General features: G+C 46.0%; 1 long non-coding RNA gene across 2 annotated transcripts in view; it reads left to right on the top strand.

Moving 5' to 3' along the window:
• The window catches only part of LOC117227164 (uncharacterized), a 251767-nt gene that overhangs the window by 102041 nt on the left and 125543 nt on the right, over positions 1 to 24183 (top strand). The gene's annotated exons all lie outside the window — the stretch shown is intronic.

Raw genomic sequence — 24183 nt, 5'->3', positions numbered from 1 at the left:
GAGCGAGCGAGCGAGCCCGCTGCCATCCATTCACTCTTCCGTCTTCCCTTTTCGTTTTTCTTCGTTCCACCCTCCCCGTTACGGCCGCGTCTTTCACCAAGAACCATTTACTTTGCCCGGCTGTGTTTAAAGAACAGTCGAAACTACCGGCAATTAACGCGCTCCCTCCGCTTCGCACTCGCTCCCAGATTGAAATCTAATCGCTCGTAAATGGATCACCGTCAGCCAATTTACTCTTTTCCTCGTTTCTTCGGCCAGCCGTTCGATCCTGGGCACGTATTTCGCTTCCTGGAAGATCTTGGAAATCGATATAGATCCGTGGTTCGTCCATCAGACGAGATTTGACAATTTTTTTCTTCGTGTAAATGAAAGATCTTTGGAAAACCGTTATATACGTTCTAAAGAGTATACTTTTGGCTATATAGACTGTTAATTTCATTAGTAAATTAATATAATTGAAGAATTGGCAGCGATGCAAAGAACACTCCATTTTAGGGGTGTGATTTGGGATGCATCTTGCATACTTCTGAAATAGTTGACGTTTGACAATTTTTCTTTTAGGGGAAATTAATTTCTATCAAAAACTGTTGTATACGTCTTAAAGAGCATACTTTCGACTACATGTTCTGTAAATAGCGTTAATATTAATTAAGTAGAATTGAAGAATTGGCAGCGATGCAAAGAACACTCCATTTTAGGGGTGTGATTTTGGATCCATCTTGTATACTTCTCAAGTAACTTTGACAATTTTTCTTTCGGGGAAAATTAATTTCTACCAAAAAACTGTTGTATACGTTTTAAAGAGTATTCTTTCGACTACATATCCTGTAAATTTCATTGATAAATTAACAAAATTGAAGAATTGGCAGCGATGCAAAGAACACTTCATTTTTGGGGTGTGATTTGCATTGCATCTTGCACGCTCCTCAAATAGTTGAACTTTGACAATTCTTCTTTTAAGGAAAATTAATTTATATCAACAAATCATTATATACACTTTAAAGAGTATACTTTCTTCCACATATTCCGTAAATTTCATTAAAAAATATTAAAAAGTGTAGATTTAGCAGTGGCAGAGCGAACACCATGCGTTTCGACGCATTGTTACTCAATCGTGTTTGTCGTCGCGAAATTCAGAAACGTTTGTCTTTTCTTGGAAGCCGAAGTGATTGAAGGATCGTGAGACAGACTTAGGCGAGTTATCGAAGCGATCCGCGCGCAGGGATTCCAAGATTCTCGTGCACGAAGGAGGAAGAGGGAGGAGAGGGTCACGGAGAGGGTGGAAAAGGTTGGCGTTTCTTCTCACGGACGAGTTCACCGTAATTTTCAACTATTCACTCGCTCGCCTTTTGCGTCCCCGTGGTCTCTCCTCGATGGAAAAACCCGTCTTTGCAGACTCTGCGCCCTGGGCTGGGAGGCGTATCGGACGGGACGGTCACGTACCTTGAGGTTTGTCGGGCTCCCCGAACCGAACTGCCTGCTGTGTTTCCTCCGGCGCGGCGTTTACATTCTTAAACTTCCTCGAAAGAATTTATCTGCATAGTTTAGAGAATCTGCCGGATCGCGTTCCGCAATCGTTCTACCGTGTTTCATCTAGGGAAGCACTGGCTCCGCTTTGGTGACGATATCTGCTTCCATTCCAAATCCTTCGCTGTACAAAATATATTAAAAATTATGCAACAATTTTAGAAAAATTATACTCTGTACAAAAATTATACAGAGCTTGTACAAAAGAGTATCGTAATAGTTATTCGTGCGAGTTTACTTGGAAAAGTAACAATTTGACCATTTTTTTCTTCGTGAAGATGAACTATTTTTGGTGAACTATCATACACGTTTTAAAGAGTATAGTTTCGGCTATATACCCTGTGAATTTCATTAATAAATTAATAAAATTGAAGATTTGACAGCGAGGCAAAGAACACTCCATTTTAGGGGTGTGATTTGGAATGCCTCTTGCACGCTTCTGAAATAGTTGACATTTGACAATTTTTCTTTTAGGGAAGATTAATTTCTATCAAAAAACTGTTATATACGTTTTGAAGAGCATACTTTCGATTATATACCCTGTAAATTTCATTAATAAATTAACAAAATTTAAGAATTGGCAGCGATGCAAAGAACACTCCATTTTAGGGGTGTTACTTGAGATTGATCTTGCACGCTCCTAAAACAGTTGAACTTTGACAATTTCTCTTTTAGGGAAAATTAATTTCTACCAAAAAACTGTTACATACGTTTTAAAGAGTATACGTTCGATTACATACTCCGTAAATGTCATCAATAAATGAACAAAATTGAAGAATTGACAGCGATGCAAAGAACGCTCCATTTTAGGGGTGTGATTTGGGATAGCTTTACGCATAATTTATTCAGTCCAATGAAAACAATTCAAACAATTGAATCGACTATATTTGGTTCCAAAAAACTCTTTTGTTATCCTATGACCCTTAGGGCAACCCAGGAAGCGTTTCTACCTTGCGACAATTATGGAACTGTATTTAATCAGGGATGATCGCGAACATCAAATCTTTTACACACGATATAAAAATATTGAAAATACCAGGCAGCTCTTTCGATCTGCGATTCGATCGTGTTTCATATATAATTCGCAGCAACGTTCGCCGCGCGTTCTTCAATTTTCTCGCGAGCCACCGTTCCTTGTCCGTTTGTATTTCGACGCCTGGTTACGCGTGTCCGACCTCGAGCAGACGCACAATGCCGTCTGCTTGGCAGCCATTAAATCGAACGCGATGCTTCTTTTCACGCGCTTTGCGCGACTCGTCGGGCCGTTACGCTCGAAAACCTGCGACGACGACGACGACGACGACGAGGGTGGAGTTTGCGTCCCGGCGTTGTTCACGGGAAATTGCGTATCGTAGTCGCGTCACGCGCAACACGCCTCAATAGCTCGAAGCGGGACTATTTTCCGAAAGAATCTCTGCCGTTCGATTCACCGAGCTGTGACTGGCGACTTCATAATTACAACTTATCGCTCGCATTCGACGATCAAGAAATGTCGGAAACTTCGCAGAAATTAAATACAAATATATATTATATTATTTATAATTGTTATATATAATAATAAAATAATGTATACAATATTATATAATACATATAATATAATATAACATATATATATGTTATATTATATATTATATTATATATTGTATACATTATTATATTACATTATTTATAACTATTACATACAATAATATAATATTATATATATAATAAATAAAACCTGATCCACGGGTCAGACACTGACCCAGACAGGCTTTTTAAATGACCCACGCGTTAATTTTTACAAACTTATTTTTTATACCATAAAAGAGAGAACAGGCAATCAGAAATATTAAAAATATAAAGTATATATAATGTCTAATAATACATATAATATATATAACCTGGCGCGTTAATTCATGGTACCACCCCATTTATATCAATTTTTCGACGTTGACCTTTTCTGCTCTTCTTTACTTGCAAGCGCCACTAACACAAAAAGGAAACGTAAACTTTCCGAAGGATTTTAAAAGCAAGAACCAAGAAAAGTAGCTTCAAAAAAACCATCCCCCACCCGTTTCCAAAGTAACGCCGCCGAGTTAGTGACCCACGAGCCGGTACCAAAAAGAATAATGAATAAATAAATAAAGCTATAAAGTAAAATAGTAATAATAATAATAACTAAATAATAACAGATAATAATAAATAATAATAACAAATAACAAATAAATTTAACCCGCTTCTAAAAAAAGGCTCGCCACCGCCGCCCAAGAACGAGCCAGGCAAAGCTGCCGGCGCTTTTCCGAATCAACGAGAGAGAATTCTCGAAGGAAGTTCGGCGGCGCGACGCGGCGCGGCGAATTCCGGTGACCGGTCGGAATCGCGTGTCTCGGAGAGCCATCACGGGCAGAGATATTCGGTCGGCGTGCCCCGGTGAATTCGCACGAACGCGAGAGGTCGTTGGTCTCTTGTTTCGCGAGTCGGTCGACCGGTTGGCTGGCTGGATGGCTGGCCGGTTGCACGAGACACACGTAGACCGAGCGGAAGAGCATCAGCGGCAGCGGACCACCGCGCGGTTCGCGGGGGTGGCGGCCGGGCGGAGGGAGGCGGTGCACGTGTGTGCACGCGTGTCGGCGAGACATCCGTGTACGTACCGCTCATTAGCAAGTGTCTGAACTTTTGTCAAGTTGCCGGCTGGCTGGCAGGTCTCCTGGCTCCTCGAGGCGAGGCGAGCGTTCCCAGTCGTTTTCCATCTTCCTTGCCGACTGCTCGCGACGTCGACGCCGAGCCGAGCGGAGCGGAGCGGAGCCGAGCCGCGTGTACAACGCGATCTACTTACCGTTTTCCGAAGGGGTCGAGTGCGTTAACGTCGCGTCTCGGATGCCGGTGCCGGTGTCGTTCAGCCAGACGCGTCGTTTCCATCTTCGAGAGAGAGCCGACCTTCACCCTCTCCGCCTTCGCTCGACGAGCCGTTGTCGCGCCGCGTCGCGGGGTTGCATCGACCAAACTGCGGCCCAATTAGCGCGAACCACCCTTATACACTATCCGTTCGACGCCGATCGTCAAAATTGCCACCCGCGATCGGAGTTCACGAAGTTCGAGCTGAAAACTTCACGGGGTTGAATGATCTTCGTTCGAGCGTTCGAATAACGAAGCCTCGCACGCTTCGGTTGGGATCGTCTGGGAGTTCGGATAGCCGTGGGTGACCAGTAATCCGGGGATTAATTATTCTGGCTAGTTAATTGTTCATCTGGCGATTAATTATTCTAGCTGTTTAATTGTTAATCGAGATTAATAGATTAATAGTTGTTTAGATTTAGATTAATAATTGATTATTATTTAGATTTAGATTGATAATTGATTATTATTTAGATTTAGATTAATAATTGATTATTAATTTAGATTAATCTAGTAATTCTCGACGAAAAATTTTATGAGAAAGAGAACGAGCAAATAAAATTCAAAACAGCGAAGACTTTCACAGAATTTCAAGATATACTCTTGTATTATGTTGATGTCGTTAAAAATAATCTTGACGATATTTTAAATAATTTAAAAATAAGAAAATTAATGTTTGTTAAATTGATTTTGCATAAAGAACACACCCGGTTTCCATATTAGTAAATATATTAGGTGCAATACGATTAGTTTGACGAGAAAATAATTTCGGTTTTGAAAGAGCAATTTGATCGCGGTCTGTTTATATTTTCTTGTCAGCCAAATATAACTGGCAGCCGTTAGTTTTTCGAAACTAATTGGACGTCTGAAAAAGCACCCCATTCTTTTCCTGACCGGTACGTGTACGATCCGTATAAATCAGTTGGCAAGTGGCGGCGGCCGGTATCAGTTTGATCGGGGTGATTTACTATTAATATTAACGAAATGGGATCGCGTGCCGACCGGTGGGAAGCCGGCTGAAATTATAATGGCGGCGATTGTAGCGGCGGCGGTGCTCAAAGGGCATCGGGAATGCCGAAAGACGGGGACGACGACGGCTCGAACGAAAGGGGAGGTCGGGCCATGCGAAGATGCAGATTACTTCGAGTCAACGCACGGAATGCCTAACGAGGATCTGCTTCTCCGATAGTGTACGCTCCGGATCGAATCCACGAGGAGCCTGGCAAGCCTTTCAAAGGCTGCGATTCCTGGATTACGGGCTTCCGATTAAATTACCGCGACTAGTGCCGGCATCGTGGCCGCCGCGAGTCGGGCGCGAAGTATCGATCACCGTTGCTTTGAGCCTCTCGTCTTAGATTTCCGGCTGCGTCCGACGCGAACGGACGCCGACGGTCCACTCGAGATCGAAAGTATGCACTTTCCTCTGTGAACTGTACGAATCACGTTGAAAACTTCCGATGATTCCGAATTTCGGCAACGGTCTCTTCAAGCGTTGCCTGTTTGTGATTTCCGCGCTGATAGACATTTGGCGACTCGACAATTTTTCTTTTAGGGAAGATTAATTTCTATCAAAAAACTGTTATATACGTTCTGGAGAGCATACTTTCGACTATATATCCTGCGAATAGTGTTAATAAATTAGTAGAATTGAAGAATTGGCAGCGATGCAAAGAACATTTTATTTTAGGGGTGTGTTTCGGGATGCCTCTGAAGTAGTTGACGTTTAACAATTTTTCTTTTAGGGGAAATTAATTTCCATAAAAAAACTGTTATATACGTTTTAAAGAGTATACTTTCGGCTATATACCCTGTAAATTTCATTAATAAATTAACAATATTGAAGACTTCGCAGCGATACAAAGAACACTTCATTTTAGGGGTGTGATTTGGATTGCAACTTGTACATACGCTAGGAAGTAGAAGTTTGACAATCTTTTTCTCCAAGAAAGTGAATGTTTATCGAAAAACTGTTGTACACGTTTTAAAGAGTGCACTTTCGTGTACATTTCCCGTGAATTTCATTGAGAAGTAATTGAAAGTGATGAATCGACAGAGTCGTAACGAACACTCTGTATTTGAGAGTGCAGCTCGCGATGGATCTAGAACATTAGAACTTCGACGATTTTTCTTCAGCAAAAAATTAACGTTAATCAAAAAATTTTAATATACGTTTCAAAGAGCACTCTTTTCTCTACACGTTCCATAAATTGTATCGAAAGGCCAAACAAAAAGATTGCGGATTTTGCAGCGACGTAACGAACGGAACGTGTTCAAGAGTATTGTTTCTCCGTCTCCCTTTCCATCGCGGATTTTCGAACATTTATTTTCGAACGGTCGTTCTCGGAGGAAAAGGGATGGAAACGAAACGGCAGAATCGCCGTAGAACGAGAGACTTTTGTATTCGGCGAGAGCCGATCACGGCGCAACCGGTCCGGTGGCGCCGCAAATTTGATTTCGAGCGGCCGAACGCGAATCACTTTTCTGACCGTGCATTATATTTCACGGGGCTGCGAGTCGCAATCGAGACACGATGAAGCAAAGTCGCCGGACAAAGAGCCGTAATTGCGAGCGTGATGTAACTCCGCCGACAAAAGCGCGGAAACACGCCGAGCAACATTGTGTTTGATAAAGAGGACGCAACCGAGAGAAAATCACGCGCGCGCTTTAAGCTCTCTCTCTCTCTCTCTTTCTCTCTCTCTCACTCCCTCCCTCTCCCACTCTTCCCTCTATCTCTATCCTCGCAGCGTTTACGAGGGAATAATTTGCACAATCGGACGAGAACGCGCGCGCTCGGCCCATGGCAACGCAACGAACGTGGAAAGATGGAGGGAGAGAAAAAAACCATTTTCGCCATCCCCTTGCAGATACACGCCGCCGCGGCGGCCGAAGCTTGCTGGAATTCCCGCAGCGAGCAGATCCGAATACTTTTTCGTACTATTTTTCATTGTTTTTCCGCTTTGAGAAGCTTCCCCGAGCGAAATTCGCAGATCCTGTTTCAGTTGCAGCGAACGCGAATCTCGAAAATCGCTTCACCGTCTTAATCCCTCGAACCGAAAATTCAATTGAATTTATTTGCCGTAAACCGGCCAGATGCGCTCTCGATTCTTCTGCGAGAACTCGATATCAAAATAATAATAACAATAACATGCTTGCAATGTTCAAAGCACAGTGAACATCCCGGGTTCTAATAAAATTGTATACTCGATTTCTAAAATTATACAACTTCAACGCGTTCTTCGATCACAGCAATTTTATACTGTCGAATACACCGCAGAAAAAATCGCGTTAATTCCTCTACATTCTTTATAGTAATCAGCGAGACAACTTCCTGGCAAGATTACTCGCGAGCCGCTGCATTCCGGGATTAATAAATCGTCCCCTGGAATTTCGAAGCCGTCGCTCGGGGAAAGAAAATGATTCCGTATTGAAAAGCACGCTTCATCTGCCGGCAGAAAGTTTGTCCTTTTGTCTCTGCGTGCATGCCCGGTGAATGCATGTTCGCGACAATGCAACGGCACGGGGACACCGCGGCGTAACGCCCCGGAGGGTTTTTTTATCCCGGCCCGAAAGACGCCGGGTATAATCGCGGCGAGATCTTCGGCTCGCCTATCCGGTTCATCAGCATTACGTTGCCGGTTTGGCCTTGGTGAAAGACGGGCGGCACGGTGACACGACCACGGCGTTGGCGGCGACCAGGGCGTTTCGTAAAGGACGAAACGGTGGTTTCTTAGGCGATCCACGGAAGCAGGCCGACTTCAAAGGGAAAAAGAGGAGGAGGCCGGCGGCCGCGTCTGTTCGGCCTTGCGGAGGTTCGGTCGCGAAGGCATGCGCGTTATGATCCGTTTCAACAGATTGCCAAGAAGATGAGCGCGGAACGCGCGGAGGAGACCCGGCCCTCTCAAAGGGCTCGATGAAACCATCCGTTGGTATCGTCGTCCCGTGTTTACCCTGGCAAAGAGAGTGGAAGATAAGGCTTAAAAAAGGGGAAGAAAGCGGGCTCGCCGAGCGAAACCGAGAGAGAGAGAGAGAACGGGCCGAAAGGGAGGAGGGAACGTTAATGTTGGAGAAGACGGCGCGGCGGAGGGTGCTGGGAGGTCGCGGGGAGGGCGCGGGCGGTGGCAGGACGCAAATGGGATTGCCTTTCAAATTCCTCGAGGGCTCGTGCCAAGGACGAAGAAAGATTTGAACTTGGAGCCGTTCCGTTTGTCCGCGCCGATAGTCTCTGATAGAAGTGTACCCTCCGCTCCCCCCCTCTCTCCCCCTGAAGCCGAGAGGGAATTGTCTCGGAAATTAATTCGTCGAAATTAATTCCTTTGAGATTTCAACCGTTTCTCGCGAAATATTTATGAAACCAGGAGCCCGGCTCGTCGTCCGCGGACATTGCCGCGCGGCTCTTTGCGCTTCGAAGAGCTCCGCGGTGGCCCCGGGGGGCAACCGGTTTCGATGACGGAGAGAAACTGGTCCGTCGCAGTGTTTCATACTCGCGGCAGGCTTCGACGAAGACAACGGCGAGATTTTCCAAGCGGATCGGAGCGTCGCGCGATCCGCTGGACTATTCTTCTTGACTCGAGAGGGCGTGGCTTCGCGGCTCTCGATCGCCGCGGAAGGCGATCTCGGAAGGCGATCGCGGCGCAACGAACGCGTCCACGTTTCCAACGAACCTTCACGTTACCTGCGACGAAAGTATCGGCCTTCGAACGATGATAATGAAACGCTGGGAGAGCGTCGGAGGATCCGGGGGACCGTCGAACTCGCGCCGAGTGGGCGTGGCTTCCTGGCCACGGGAGCCGAAAAGCGGTGGCCCGCGGAGCGATATCTTGGTTCCGGCGGACTTGACGGAGAATTTGCGAAATTCCGGCGTGGTTTCGAGGTCGAAGAGTGTCGATGGAGGGGAACCGGTAGCCCGGAAATCGTTAAAGACGCTCCCCCATGTAAATACTTGCGCCCGTTCGCATTCATGGCCGCGCTTAAGCGGCGCGGCGCGTCGCCCCGGTGTGCACGGCGGATTCGAGTCTCGCTTCGCGGGAATGAAAACACGCCGGTTGCCTCGGCTCCGCGAGCACCGGCCCGTGGATCGTTACAAGAAGCACGGATACGGGTAGAGCTTTGCGGGGCCGGATACTTCAAAGATCTTGTTCGTTGTGACGCCGCGCCGCGGGTCTCTTCGTGCTGCACGCACTCGCCTGAAACGACGCGTCGCCTCGCGTCGCGTCGCGTCGGTGCAGTTACGAAAATTGCGAAGACGACGCGCCGGATGAAAGTTCCTTTCGCCTGCTAAAAATCCCCTTTTGTACGCCTCTGGCCTCTCGTTAATTGTGTCGCCGTTCGACCTTAACTGTCGAGCTTCAGGCGCGACCGATGTATTTATACTGCGATAGTGTGTACTAAGTTGTATAGTACATTGAATACTGTTGTATGGAAGGTGCAACGATGTAATAACGATGCGCGCAACGTTGATCGTTGTCTCGTAACGGAGACAGGAGCGGATTTGCTCGAGTTTCGTACGTGCGCCCGAAAGAAGAAGTTTGTCTCGATGTGATTTGGTAATTTTCTTTTAGTAATTTCTACTTAATTCGCGCTGAGATTTCGCACAAAAATGGACAATTTTGGAAGAGGAGATGCGATTATTCGAGGCTTGCGACTCGTTTTTATAGTTACCGATTGTCAACAGTTATAAAAACGCGACGCCAGCCTCGAATAATCGAATCTCCTCTTCCGAAATTGTCCATTTTTGTGCGAAATCTCAATGCGAATTAGAGAGAAATTATATTACTCCCATCGATTCCTCTTTCCTTGCTATTTCCACTTTCATGTTCAAGCATCTGCGGTTATTAAATTCGATGCGTTTTCTATGGAAATGAACGAGGAACGATAGGAAAGATTACTCTGTATTTCTCGTGGAAACAGTCTTAGAATTTCAGTAATTGTAGAAAACATAATCGAGGAACATTTCGACTGGTTTCACAGTGTTGAAGTGAATCGTGGCAAAAACAGGATTTGATGAAATAGTCCTGGTGCTCTTTAATCCTTATCTACTACAATAAAAAATAGAAAAAGTTAAACCACCACTATTAGCATAATCTACCTTGCAGATCGCTGACGAAAATATAGAAAAATCTATTCTAATCTATACTTTGCTCGTAAATGATGAATAGATCCAAGCTCGATCGATTAGAAACAAGTGTATCGAAAATGTTTATACAATTTTTGACTATTTCTCTTACAATTATGTGACAAGAATGAACGAATAATTAGTAACGGTCTCAAAATACTCAGCTGATCAACGATAGCTGGCGAACAATAAATTATCAGTAATAAATATGCAATAATAATAAATAAGTAATAAATAATTATCAGTAGATCGCGAATTGTAATAAATTTATGGGAAAAATGTATCGGCGAAGTATGGAAGGACGAAGCGAATTGAGAGAAATGTTGAGAGAAACACGCGTCGATGTGCCAATTGCAACTTATCAAAATGATTTAAGATAGCAAGATTTAAGATTGCGAGATTTAATTTACTATTTATTGCATCTTTATTGCACTAAATTTGCTAAATTTGCTACTATGAATTGCACTCGCCCCCAAAATCTTGCGATCGACGCGGACGATTTATACGTTACATAAAGATCCGCCGTCTAATTATGCGAAACTAGAGAATCGAGTGACAATATTTAATATCTCCACTGTTTACTGTTACGTTGATTGACCCAGTTGTTTCAATCGGTCCGAAGGACCCGCCGTCTCCGCCTCTTCGTATCGCGAAGAGAGACTTGGAACGAAGAATTCGTAAAAATCGGTGCACGCCGTCGGCATACCGGACAGCTGGTGGTCCCGGGTTAGAAAGCGGACTGATCCCGCGAAGAAATTAGGATCCCGTAGGATCGACTTCCGTAAGGGAGCCCGGGGTATCTGGTGGCTCGTAGCTTCCGAAAAGTCGCCCCACCTTGGCGCTCGGCTTTTACCTTTTCTCTCCGGTGGCCGAGTTCGGGGCGAAGGCCGAACGTGGAACACGGATACGAGGAAGAAAAAGGCGAAGCGGGGTTGGCATCGAAGGCGATGGCGAAGGCGAAGACGAGGGAAGGAATGGTTGAAGGGAGACGTAAGAGGCTGGAAAGGAGAAGCGCGCGGGTGCCGACGCTCTCGGGAGAAGAGACGTGGCCGCGAGAAGAGAAGAGAAGAGAAGAGAGAAAGAAGAGGAGAGAAGAGCAGAAGAGAGCAAAGAAGAGAGAGGAGAGCAGCGAAGAGAGACGAGAGGAGAGGAGAGAGAGAGGTGGCACGCGACGCAACGGGGAGATAGGCGGCGGTGTGCCCTTCCACGGAGGCGTTCGGACACGTTCGGTTAAGTTCGTGGACCGTCGGCGGTCGATAGAGCAAACACGGCCGCGCCCCAACCCCCCGGGGGGCCGAGAGAGAAGACCGGAGAGAGCCAGAGAGTGAGAGAGAGGGGGAGAAAGAGAGAGAAAGAGAGAACGAGAGAGAGAGAGAGAGAGAGAGGGAGACGTGGTCTTGGTAAATGCGAGCGTACGTAGGTGCGAGCGAAGGGGGCTAGCCTGAGGGGATCAAAACCACCCCCGTGACGGAATATCATAATTATTACAAGCGTTATGCTCTCGTGGGGGCTGGATCCTCTCGTCCTGCCGAGGACACCCTGTCCGACCACGCACCGAGACACCATCCTCGAAAACACGCTCGCTTTTTAATCCTTTTTCGAGGGTTATCCTCCTTTTTTACCTTCTCTCTCTCCCTCTCTCTCTCATCGTGTCTATCGCGTTTTCTCTCCCTTTCCACCCCATTGCTCGCATCGATTGCCTCGCTCGCAGTGCTCGATTAAGTCGGTCGCAAAAAATCGCGGGACGCGATACCAAGCCGGAGGAACGCGCAGCGGGAAAGCAATTTTACGCGGACGGAAAAACCTGCGGGATTTGCCGCAGACCTTCCTACAGGACTCTGTTCTATGCTCCGGCGCTTCGTCCTTCGCTCCAGGACACCGGCCCGCTTCACCGTGATGTCCTGTGATCGGACTGTGGGTCGTTGCGCGAAATAAGAATTGTTCGGACGGATCGAGAGGAAGGGAGAGATGAGTTCTAGGGATTTTGAGGCTCTTGATGGGGTCTAGGGGGTTCTAGGTCTCTGGGGGTTGCAAGATGCATGGATCGTACATGGATCGTCGGAGCCTGGATCGCTGGTACAGTTGGTCAGAGGACATTGAATTATGAGAAGAAGAAACTAGCTGATTTTTTGCGCCGTTTTGTAAATTGTCGGTATAGTGATTTGGGGGGAAATATGCTAAAATAAGGTATGAGGGTTTTTGCGAATTTTCTGCGGATTTTTTGCGGATTTTCTGCGGATTTTCTGCGGATTTTTGCGAATTTTCTACGAATTTTTTGCTAATTTTCTACGAATTTTCGATGACTTTTCTGCGAATATTCTATGACTTTCCTACGAATTTTCGACGAATCTTTTTCGAGTTTTCTACGAATTTTTGATGAACTTTCTACAAATTTTCTACGAATGTTCTGCTAATTTTCTGCAACTTTTCTACGACTTTTCTACAACTTACCTACGATTTTTCGACGAATCTTCTATGAATTTTCTGCTAATTTTCTGCGAATCTTTTGCGAATCTTTCGCAAATTTCCTACGAATATCTTACAAATTTCGCGCGACTGTTAACAGATCGAAGATCGAAGAAGAAGCATCCCCGGATTTTTCCGTGAATTTTCGAAGCGCCGCAAGTCGGTTATCCCGAAGCTATCAGAGGCCCCGTCCATCGGAACTAATTCCGCTCACGCGCACGAGAAACCCGCGAGCATATCGGCACGGTTATGGCCCGGACGCGAATCAAAGGGGTTCAAACCATTGGGAGTGGTTAACGCAGGCCGGGGCCGCGTTCTGCATAATTTTGCTGAACCCTACGGCGTCGGTGGCGAGTTCGAGCGTTCATCGACCCGTGAACGGTGGAATCGATCGCCGGGACCGGCGGAATTCCCGCGCGACTTTGCCCGCCGCGAAAATGCGAGCCCCGATAAAAATTTCACGTTTCCGGCGCTCACCTGCCGGCCACGATTCGCTCCTCCGCGGCCGGGGGCGGAGGTGGCGCATCGGAAGAGCGGATTAGTCGCGAACGGTGTCATCGGATCTTTTAGCGGAGAGTCGAGCGTAATTAGTATTCATGCCGCGAGTCGGCCGGAAAAACGCGAACTTGTTGATTGCGCAAGGGCGCGGCTCTCTTTTTCTCCCTCCCTCCCTCTCTCTCCCTCTCTCTCTCTCTCTCTCTCTCTCTCTTTCTCTCTCTTGCTCTCTCTGCTTGCATTCAAGTTAATTACGTCGCGGTACGCACGGTTGATCGCGATTACCGGGTAATACCTGCACGCGTGCACGCCGCAGCCGACCCGAAATCTTTGTCGTTGGTTAATTAAGTCGCAAACGCGCGAGCATTAATAACTTCACGGGGCCGGGTACGGCTCGCCGGTGCGTTGTCCCGGAAAAACGGAATAACGAAAATCAACCCGGTCACCGGAGATAATCGCGCACACCGGGAATTTTCCGTCTCGTTCATTCCCACTTTCTTTCTGCCGGGAAACCTCTCCGCTGCCAGATTTTCCTGCTATTCTCGTCGAATACGATTCGCCTTACAACGTAATCGTGATTATTTTCAGAAGTGTTTGAACGCGTTCCGCAACGACGTTCTGGTCCGTTGATAACGCGATGGCGATTCTCAGTTATTCACTCGATAATTCTACGTGATGGGAACGGTTATTACTTCGCGAATTTTTGTCCTCGTTCGCTTAAAAAATATCTGACTGTGTGGTGTGAAACAACGCTTTCGAAAATTACTACCCTTAAACCTATTCAATGGACGCAGAATATTTTTATTTTATTGGAGTTATTATACTGTCGATAATCGAATTAATAATTATGAATCAATAATTACAGGTTTTACAATATCATTGATGAATTTGTTCTCGTTCATTTAAAAAATATGTGACATTACAGTGAAACAACGTTTTCGAATATTACTACCCTTAAACCTATTCAATGGACGCAGAATATTTTTATTTTATTGGAGTTATTATACTGTCGATAATCGAATTAATAATTATGAATCAATAATTACAGGTTTTACAATATCATTGATGAATTTGTCCTCGTTCATTTAAAAAATATGTGACATTGCAGTAAAACAACGTTTTCGAACATTGCTACCCTTAAACCTATTCAGTGGACGCAGAATATTTTTATTTTATCGGAATTACTATATTCTCGATAATCGAATTAATAATTATGAATCAATAATTACAGGTTTTACAATATCATTGATGAATTTGTCCTCGTTTATTTAAAAAATATGTGACATTACAGTGAAACAACGTTTTCGAATATTACTACTCTTGAATCTATTCAATGAACGCAGAATATTTTTATTTAATCGAAATTATTATATTATCATTAATTGAATCAATAATGATGCACTTCAAAAATACCTGATAGTGTAGTGAAAGAACGTTTCGGACCACTGCTACCCTTAAACCCCATTAAATAGATGCAGAATATTTTTATTTGATCGGAATAATTATATGCTCGATAATCGAATCGATAATTCGAATTGATAATATACAGTTCTTACAACACAATTGAATTAACGAAGCAATCGGGAGATTTTCAATAGATCTGCTCGGTGGTCTTTCAATCCTTGTTCATTCATTGGACCACAGGGTGCGGATTCCGAAGCAGACTGCGCCACTCATTTTGCGAAGTAGTTTAGAGATCAATGAAAGCCGATGCGCGCCCACAACATATCATCGCGGAGGGTTCTGGCGATGCAACTGCCATAGGTGCTCCCTTAGAATGTTTGTACAATGCACTAGAGAATTTGAATAAAATGTTTAGGCTGTAATATTGCAAGATAATAATACAAATATAAATAATAATAATATTAAAATTATAATATTGAAATTATAATATTGAAATTATAATATTAAAATAATAATATAAAAATAATAATAATATTACAGAAATAAACAATCGGAGATAAGAGAGTCTCTATTGCATTGTAAATAGACTGCCGATTTTTATGCGAAATGAAAATTATTTACAAGTTGATTAAGAGCCTTCAGTCTGCTGAAAATGTCTTTCCACGTTCAACAATTCCAATATATTTATCTATTTCAATATTTCAAAAATATCCTAAAATTCTTCTGACGTCTCAACAATTTTCTCTCCGACCAAGCGATTTTTCTCGAAAATGCAGAAAAAAAATCCGCAGCTCATTTAAAACTTTAAATCTGTATCAATCAATCCTTTCATAAAATCCGAGCCTCGAATTTCAGCGTCGCAACGTGCGCCATTTGATCGGCCATGTTCGGGCTCGCGGCCGATTTGCGAACAACGAGCCGTTAAATAATCGGGCAAGTTATCCGCGCCGGTTAATTGCGAGCCGTCCAGGATTTTTCATTGTCTTCAGCCGGCGGAGTCGCGGGCATTCCTCTCGAGAGGGGAACAGGTGGATCAAAGGGGGCTGGCAGTCGCTCAGAATGCAATCGCGGGAGGAAACAAGCCGCGGATAAGTGGAGTGCTAACCGGGCCGATCGAGTTCCTCGGAAAGGACGCGGCCGATACGTAGAAGGCAACGTGTAGCCCCGGGTCCACGAGAGATCCGAACCTTTAACGGGGATAAAGGATCCGTTTTAGAGCCGCTTCCACCGGAAGAACAACAATCCTTTTCCTCTTTCTCCCGTCCTTCCGTCTCGGCGACCACGCCGCCGCGCATTTTTCCGCGGAACAATCGACTACCCTGTCTGCCCGGCCAATTGTTTCCACTCTGGCCTGGAAATATCGTAATTTATGCGGCCAATTATTCATTTCGACGGCCCGCTTTTTCTCTCGTCGATAAGTAAAACGCTCTATTAAATTAATCGCGGTCTCTGTTAGGCGATCTGAATTGTTCGGAGAACATTCGGGAGACCGATCTTCGGTGAAAGCGAAACAAATTCTGCCGAAAAGTGTAATTGTTATTCCCATAACTAAATATAATTGTAACAGCTTAAGAGCCCAGTTAACGATTTCGCGAAAAGTAAGAACGAAATAATATTCGTGTACATTAAATATAGAATGAAAAATAATGGAGAACGTGAAATAGCGAAGTGTACTGTGCTAACTCAACTAAATATTATAGAAATCGAATGAAATCCGTCCTCGCGCGACAATATAGGCAGAAACATGTTACTAGGTCTACCCAAAAAACCTGCTAATGCAAGGTGGAGAACATATTAACGTCGCATCAAGTGAAAACATAGCAATGAAATCCGTCCACAGGTAACAGTGTCCCACAATTATGCTAACACCTGGAAACGGGAGATTCCTGAGGTCGTTTGAAGCAATTTTTTTCTTTGCGAAAATGCAATCCGTCGCTTCGTTTGGGAGCTATTTATTATCTTCTATATTGCCTTCTGTTTTATTTCACTCATATTTTGGTAATTAATGAGAGAAACTTCATTTTAGGGTTATGTGGACATAAAGTTATGATATGCCTTCCGACTCCCAAAAATTCGGAAAATGAATTCTACTAGTCTCAGTAACTGGTCCAAAATTTCGCTGTCGACCTAGAGGGACCAGTTACTGAGACTAGTGAGATTGATTTCCGGACAGATCCGAAAAATCCGGAAAACCGGAAAATATGAATTCTACTAGTCTCAGTAACTGGTCCAAAATTTTTCTGTGGATGTAGGCGGACCAGTTACTGAGACTAGTGGGATTGATTTCCGGACAGATCCGAAAAATCCGGAAAATGAATTCTACTAGTCTCAGTAACTGGTCCAAAATTTCGCTGTCGACCTAGAGGGACCAGTTACTGAGACTAGTAGAATTCATTTTCCGGATTTTTGTGATCTGTTCAGAAATCGATTCCACTTGTCTCAGTAACTGGTTCCCCTAGGTGGACAGCAAAATTTTGGACCAGTTACTGAGACTAGCAGGATGGATTTCCTGATAGATTGGAGTGCGAGTGTACATCGATTTTTTCACCGTTTTTCACTGATAACTCGTAAACGAAGCCACGGATTGCATTTTCGCAAAGGAAAAAGTTGCTTCAAATGATCCGAGGAACCCTATAATTCCCAATTTCTCAGCCAATCGGTGAACTCCATTTCGGAAAAAATGTGTCCTCGAAGAAATCGTGCAGCCATTTCCGTGTTTCGTGCACCGGTTCGAATTTGACGTTAGTCGATGCGAGCCGCGTCGATCGAAAATCGGATTATTCATTTGCGCGCGAAACAATTCGAGTTGCCGAACTTCGTCGACTGTTTTGATCCCGTCGCTTCCGGCCGCTCGTTCCCCGATTGTTCCCCGAGACAAAAGGGAACCGCTTTGCCTAATATCCTCGTCCGTTTCGCCGAGGATTCTTCGGTGGGGAGACCGAAGAGCGGCACGCTCCGAGGCTGATATCGATAGGTTAAATTCAAGATCGCGTGAGAGAGGCTATTACCGGTGGCCACTCGAACTCGTTTGTCGGGTAGATGGGTACCAGACGCCGATCACCAGCGATCATTCTTGTTGAACCGAGAGAAATCCAGCCCGAGGAACACCGGGGGGAGAACCTCCGCGCAGAGATCCCAGGATTCGGTGCCGAAGCGTCTGTCGCGGCCTTAGATCCGGCGCGAAACGGACCTCCGCGATCTAATCGGAACAGCTGCGACTGCTGCTCGAAAGATTCGTCTTCGTCCCTTTCAGCCTTTTCGGGCCTTGTCGCTGTACCGTTAATCATGCTGAGTGAAAAGTCACGTGTCGACTTTGTTCGGTCATTCGACGCGCAGCGACCTTCTTTTTGGTTTCGCTGTCACTTTTCGGTTCCGAGGAAATTCAATCTTCTACAGGATGTTAGAGTGAAATTTATATGGAATTGTTAAATTTATGTAGAAGGCATTTTTTTGTTATCGTCGAAATTGCTCTGATTTTTTAGGGGTTGTGTATTGGGTTTGCTGATGTTAGATGCTGTAGATAGGCAGGTGAAAGGTCACACAGTATATTGTAGCAAGAATGATGTTTTCGATTTTTCTGGGACTTTCTGAATTGTTGTGATTTTGAAAGGCTTGCGGTGGATTAATTGCTAGCATATTCTAATGGGCAGACAGGTGAAGCGACACTTTTACACTGCCTTTTTGGTCATGCTATCATTGTTAGTACTAATAAAATATAATCTTCTTCGATATTTTATAGTAAAAATGGTCTTTTAAATTTTTCTGTGACTTTCTAAATTGTTATAATTTTGAAAGGCTTGCAGTGGGCTAATTGCTATCATAATCCAATAGACAGGCAGTTAAAAAGACACTCTTCCCCTGCCATTTTAGTCACATTATTGTCTTTAATTCTAATAAAATACAATCTTCTCCAATATCTTATTACAAAATTGACATTTTTGACGTTTCTGTGACTCTCCAAATTGTCATAATTTTGACAGACCTTGCAATAGATTAAATACTGTTATGTTCCAACAGGCAGACAGCAAAATATACACCTTTCAACTGTGATTTTAATCAGACTGCCACCTTCAGTCCTACCAAAGTTTCATTTTCACCAATACAACAAAGATGATCAATTCATCAATTTTTCTAACACCGTCGAAATTCATTTCAATCTTGAAGCGGTCGAGCTTGATCGCCATCAAATCACATGAACAGACCGCTGAAGGTACACCCTCGCACCTCGACATAACCTAAATTCAGCAAAACCCTCGGCCACGCGCGTGCATTCAAGGGAACAGCCCGGGCTACGGAAAAGTGGCATTTCTCAGTGACGAGATCACTTTGCCTCGCTTTGCCTCGCTTTGCCTCGCTTTAGAGGTTCTCTCGAGAAACGTGCCGCGATTTCCATGGATCGCGAAACGATCCGAAGCCCAGAGGTGTAGACAGTCGACCAAAATTTGATAAAGTTCTGAAGGTGTCGTCGAGAGGAAAGCGAGCTGACACCGGTCGAGCAGCTGGTCACTCGACGAACACGTCGACGGTCGTTCGTCAGAGGACGGAGGGGCTAGGCGTCGCGCTCACAGGAAAGTTCCATCTCATCAGCCATTAAACAAAGCAGCAGCAGACACAAAGGAGCGTCTGCATTGTCGAGAGGGTAGCTGGCAACGGCTCAAGAGACAACCAACCCCCTAGTCGACCGGCGTCGAGAGGTGTTTCTGATTAATCTCCGGCGGCCCCCCCCTCTTTTTTCTCTCTTTTCCGCCCTCTCTGTCTCTCTCTCGCTCTCTTCTCCTTTCGCGTCCCCTTCTCGCCAGAACTGCACGGCCGGTGCACCTTTCAAAAATGCAAAACGCTCGCGCAGCCCCGCGTGTCCCGAGTAGCCCTTTTCCTTTTCAACGGGAAGACTGTCCCCTTGCGGGTAGCAAACCGTCCTGGAGGCCTCTCAAAGGGACGCAATCAATGGACACGCGACCCTCGATCCTGGCAAATTGGGCTTCGCGAAACTCTCTCGTTGGTCGCAAATAAAAGTGTACACCGGGTTCGTCGCTCCGTGATTATCCGACGAACACGCGGTTCCGCGCCTTTGTTTCGCCTTGATGCAACGATGCGGCGCCGCGGTATTTCTGCCGGACATTTCGCAAGCGGCGTTTTGTCATAGAATCAAAACATGTATAATTTCGTATGCTTCGGGTTGCAACTTCGTTCGTCGAAGAGCGCGTATCCTGCGACAACGAGTGGACAATTCAATTAGAAAAACGTTGGACAATTCAATTTACATTTTCGCGCACCGCGCGAAGATGCGCGCGAAATGCATGTGAAATGCACGCGAAATGCACGCGTGCCGAAAATATGGCTTATTAAAAGCGAAACTCCAAGCAACCTAGAACAACTTGTTGGCATTTTAGCGTTGGAATAGTTCCGTCAAACAAATTATCAAGCAATTTTTAACTGTGCATTATGGACCTCGACGTGAATATTATATTAACTGAAATTTGAATGAAATTTAAATGAAACTTTAAATCTAACGAAGCTCGACAGCCGGAAATAAAATTCTATAAAATGCCACGTAATTCGATTCAGCATGAAGCAGTCTAAAAATGTACATCTTCAAAATTTAACCCGCGAAATTACCGGTGCCTGGACTTACTCTTGAAGACTCGAAATGATTTTATCGTCGTAGAAGCTTTTACTCTTACAAAACGAGGGACATCTTCTGGCAAGCACGTCGTTGCCACTTGCAGCTACAAAATCACGACTCGATGCGATTGTATGGCGTCCACGAGAGCTTTTTTATTTCACAAATGGGCGACGTTTACGTGACCTTAAGCTAATCGTTTCCTGAAAACCGTGTCCGCTTCGAACACAGCTGGATCGTTCGACGCGTCTGGATCGTTCGATTTTAAAATACTCGCGGCGCGAGAGTTGAATTTATTTAATAAACGGAGCAGGGCACATTCCCCGGCGAGCTAATCGTTCCATTGTTCCGGTGGCATTTTTGCCGGTTCCTTTCTTCGCACCGCATCCACGTTGCCGAGGCGGGTCTCCGAGCAGAAGTTCCGCCGCGCCGCTATGAATAGTTATGAGTCCCCGAGCCCGTAATCATACAAATGCAAATTAAAACGTCAATCGCAAGCTCGAGCCGGCGGTGTAACAACGTTGTAAGACAAACACGAACTGGACGGTCTCTCGGTGCGGGAGCCCGCGCGAAAAGGTTCGCCTATCTTGCGGATCGTCTTGTTCGCTCGCCGTTGCTTCGTTTCGGAGGGCTTCAGCCGCGACACCCAACCCGATCGAAAGGCGATCTCGATTGGAAAGGTATCCGCTTGCTTCGAGAAAGTCGAGATAATCGAGCTCGGGTAACACGAGTGCCGCGAATTCTCTGATCGACGAATTCTCGGTTGCCTCGCTCCGACGTGTTTCAGATTTGAGCATCGATTGGACCCGCGAAGAGCCTCGGAAAATCAAAATCTGCCACCAATGACTGCTTGATCGAGTTTCTCAGATCCCATGATGTTCGCCAAATCTGGATCACCGGATGCAATAATTATTTAACCGTGATTAACGACGCGATTCATTCTCAAGCTTCGAAAGGAGTCTCGAGGTGAGGCTCGAAAGTCGACTTCGGGATTTTTTCTCGCGCGGAAGGAAGGCAGATATCGACTCGGGACCTCTTGCATAAAATTTCCGAATCCTTGGACCATCGGAAAATAATTTTCTGGATCGGAAGATTCCAAAATGGCGGCTGTTGCGGTCGTTAATTCGTGGCCGTGCACGTCGCACTCGAATCTTGATGAGAGGAATCGTTCGAATTTTTATTGACATTTATTTATTCTTCGCTCAAGAAGTCATCGAAACGGGACCGGCCGCGGACGAAAATTTCGTGGGAATGATGCCGAATCGAGGTTGGGGGCCGTGTGCGATGCTAACGCGAGTTCGATGGTTCGCGGAGCGCGAACAAATGAACGTTTATTCGGGTTCCGCGGGACGATCCGCTGGTCAAAGCTCCAGCTGCGCTTCCGCTTGTTATTAATCGACGGGGTCGCTCGTAACTCATCGGCCGGCTTCCCTTCGTCGTCTTCCCTTCGCCCCGGGTGCTTTTTGCAGCCCCCCATTCGTCGCTCGCATTTTTCTGCGCCGGACGCGGCCCGTATATCTCGGCCGTTCGTTTTCGTCGTTGCGTTTTTACCGCGGAAGCGACGCGAAGCGGAGCGCAGAGCAGCCGAGCCGAGCAGCCGAGCGAGCAGCGGGGCGATCGAAAAACACTTCGGACGCGAGAGATCGCGATTCCTCCGACCACGACCAAGGACGCGAGCCCGCAAAAAACGAACGCGCGAGAGCGATCCCGAGGCCGCGAATAGGCGCCGCGCACCGGCAACCGTGTGACGCTCGCGAAAGGTCAGGGGTGAGGGTATAAAACGGCGCGAGAGAGGTCACGATGCACTTCTTTTTAGAGATAATTTGGTCGGGCAACGCGTGGGAGGCGAGCCGGGAATCGCCGAAACGGGGGCCTCGGATTCGCCGGGTACGCCTACCCAGAAACGCGATTCTGAAGCGCTCGTCCTCGATCGAACGAATTCCGCGTGTCTCGCTCGCGAATTTTAATATTTCTCGCCGGCTAAATTACCCAGGCTAGCTACGTGTGTGCTCTACAAGATGGGCACAGCTTGATCAAAAAATGCTCATAACCGTCCGTGCAAAAAATTTTGAAAGCTGTAAACTTGCAGATCTTAGATCGATCGACCATGCCATTGGACATCCCGCGTATCTTCCAGGAATTTCATTTTTCCTGGCGAATAAAATTATCGATATTAGTTGCAGACTTGCTCTACAAGATCCAATTAGTTGCGCGAAAAAATATCCACGGGTGTCTGCGCAAAAAATTTCGGAATGTGTACAAGTTCTGAAAGTATGCATCTTGAAAACCGATCACCCAGCTGATTTAACATTGCTTGTATCTTCCACGGCTTGTATCTTTTACAGCAAACAAAATTACCGTTATTAGTTGCACACGTGCTCTACAAGATCCGGTAGATTTGCTAAAAAAATATCGGCAGCTTCTTGCGTCAAAAATTGCGGCGCATACACGCGTTTTCGCGTCGCGCAAACATCCGCCGTGTTATCTTCCATTTTCGACGCTTTCCTTTATTTATTTAACGAAAACTGCAAACTCCGTGCGCGCACATGCATAGGATTCCGCGTGCACGTTCCGCGGTGTTTGGTTTGCGATCGAGAATTTTTACCGGAGCGCATCTGCTAAAAATCCGCGGAATTGTTCGGCCGGAAACGAAACCGTCGCACGAAGTTTGCAGCAATCTTAACCGGCGGCGCAGCGATTATTTCGGCGAAACGTGGCGTTAACGAAATTTTTTAGAAACGCTCCCGGCTTCGTGGAAGGTGGATCGGTGCATCCGATCCCCGGGACTCGTTCGCATCAAGAATTTCGGCGCGCGAAACACGATCCCGGGAGCAGCGGAGATGTCGGACAGACGCGAGACGGACAGAGACGGAGGGGAGCACGGTGATCTCCCGGGAGACTTTAATGACCGGACCGCCGAATTCCATAAACCGGCTCGGTATCGGATTATATCGCTGCTGGTATACGGCTTTCATGATCGTGTTCGAATTTTAATGCCGCGTTTCGCGTAACGCGGCACGACACGACACGACACACATAGAAACGCCTACCACGAGGCTCGGCTATCGTTGCCCCGGCCTTCCCCCCTCGGGCTTTACGATATCGCGAAACGCCCCCGGACCCGTTTAAGTGCGATGGACGTCGTAAGCTTTACGATCGTCCTAGAGCCGACGGCCCACTTTCGCGATATTGCGAGCCGTTTCGATTTTCCAGCCACGCCGGACTCCGCGCCGCAGCTTCTTCGACGGCCGCGGCCTCTGGACACGCGAAACCACGTAACCTTGCTCACGATCGATATCTCCCGATGGAAGAAATTTCCTCGTGCGCTCCAAAGTATCGTAAATGCGACCGCGGAGTTGCAAATCCATGTGTGCATTGCGCGTTGTTGATCAAAATGATCAGAGATCGCAGTATTTTTCAATTTCCAGAGCTTCTCTTCGCCTCGACGATGGAAAATCGTTTCCGGAATCCAATGGCTCGCAGGTTCGAACACGGTGACAATTTTCTCATGAAAAAAATACGATTGTGTTCTTCAAAGACTGGCCAATACACCGACATAGTTTTAAATTGCTATACGCATTGGTTACGTTTAGAAAAATGATGAAAGACAGCACTATTTCGCAACCCTCACAGAATCTCTTCACCTCGACGACCAAAAATCTCATAGCTCATAATTTCGGACACG

This window comes from Megalopta genalis, chromosome 2, assembly GCF_051020955.1.
Source record: "Megalopta genalis isolate 19385.01 chromosome 2, iyMegGena1_principal, whole genome shotgun sequence".
NCBI lineage: Eukaryota > Metazoa > Arthropoda > Insecta > Hymenoptera > Halictidae > Megalopta > Megalopta genalis.
This window is presented reverse-complemented; position numbering and strand designations above follow the sequence as displayed.